This window comes from Rhagoletis zephyria, unplaced genomic scaffold, assembly GCF_001687245.7.
Source record: "Rhagoletis zephyria isolate East Lansing unplaced genomic scaffold, Rhagoletis_zephyria_1.1 Rzeph_scaffold_00583, whole genome shotgun sequence".
Taxonomy (NCBI): Eukaryota; Metazoa; Arthropoda; class Insecta; order Diptera; family Tephritidae; genus Rhagoletis; species Rhagoletis zephyria.
In genome coordinates, this window is record NW_016157667.1 from 13,628 (window position 1) to 15,531 (window position 1,904).

The window sequence follows — 1,904 nt, forward strand, 5'->3', positions numbered from 1 at the left end:
TTTGATCCGTTTTAGTGAGTTAAAAAAGGGGAACAGATTTGTATGAGATTTCTTTTCGTATAAATATGCTCTAATTATCGAGAAGTACGCCTTCCTCTTTTGCAAATATGTATATCCTATCAGAAGTATATAAAATGTGGATATCTTTAAAACAGGAGCAGCTAGGATTTCAATTTAAGCGGATTCTTAACCTTAAGATATCAACAAATACAACCCTGCTTTCAGATTTTGTCGACATTTTTATGCCACCTATCTTCGCTTCCTGCCCACCGTGACTGCAAGTAGTCGGTCGGTAATTGACGGAGTTTATCACGTAGCTACCGATTCAGCAGTCCTGTAGTCGCTCCCGCGTACGGCAGGGTATTTCTCCATGAACTGTACATACATATCGTCGTTTAAGGTACAAAACCGCGTATCACCAAAATGCAAAACCGCGTATCAAGATAATGGAAAACCGCGTATGTGAGGTTGCATACATTATTTTCTAGAGAGTAAAACCACTCATATTTTAAAATATGTTTTATAAAGCAATCGCATTTCTGGCTAGTATATTTCAGGACGAATGGATTGAGAAAAGAGCTTGTGTGAGCAAATCCACTTTTTGGCAGCAAATGTCAGTTAAGCGAGTTTGCAGAGTGACGATACGCGGTTTTGTACTTTAAACGACGATATGTACACATTTGTTTTTTTAACATAAGAATAAAAATTAACGTTAGCATTAGGACGTGTGTATTTGTGATTTGCAGGTGAGCAGCGCTGTTATGTGGGCATGTATGTATGTTACATTCTATAGGCATTCTATAGGATTTTTAAAGTCCTGCAGTTCTATTTTTAAGAAGTATTTGAACTTTTTCTTTGCTTAAGACAATGAGAATCCCATCCAAAACCTATGACCAAAATTTAAAAAAAAAATCCGTACAGCCGATCTCGAGCTTTGCGAACAGAAAAAAAACGGCTTTCAAAATATATATTAGTATAGAAAAGGAACAGCTGTTCGTAAACGGAGGTTTCCGACTGAATTTCAGGTTTTTTGCAAAAGTATACATACAAATGTATCTTTTCCTGTTGTAAATATATCGATGGTCCTCTACAATAACGACACCATTTAAAGTTCACAAAATAAAAACTCGTACTATTGTTAAGTGGCTCATGGCTTTAATCGTTGTCTTATTCATGTATAATCTTTACTACTTACTTTAGTTAGGATTAGACATGAGTTAGCCAAGGATCAGAGACATGAGCCCATTAACAGTAATAAGGGATTTGATTTTTTGAATTTTGAGTTGAGTCGTTATTGTAGAGGACCATCGATATATTTACGACAGGAAAATATACATTTGTATGAATACTTTCGCAAAAAACGAATCGAGATAGATATAGACAAATGTATACATAAATGATCAGAATGAAAAAAAAAATCGATTAATCGGTGACTGTCTGTCCGTCTGTGCACAGGATACCTTGAGTAAAAATTTNAATATGTTTTATAAAGCAATCGCATTTCTGGCTAGTATATTTCAGGACGAATGGATTGAGAAAAGAGCTTGTGTGAGCAAATCCACTTTTTGGCAGCAAATGTCAGTTAAGCGAGTTTGCAGAGTGACGATACGCGGTTTTGTACTTTAAACGACGATATGTACACATTTGTTTTTTTAACATAAGAATAAAAATTAACGTTAGCATTAGGACGTGTGTATTTGTGATTTGCAGGTGAGCAGCGCTGTTATGTGGGCATGTATGTATGTTACATTCTATAGGCATTCTATAGGATTTTTAAAGTCCTGCAGTTCTATTTTTAAGAAGTATTTGAACTTTTTCTTTGCTTAAGACAATGAGAATCCCATCCAAAACCTATGACCAAAATTTAAAAAAAAAATCCGTACAGCCGATCTCGAGCTTTGCGA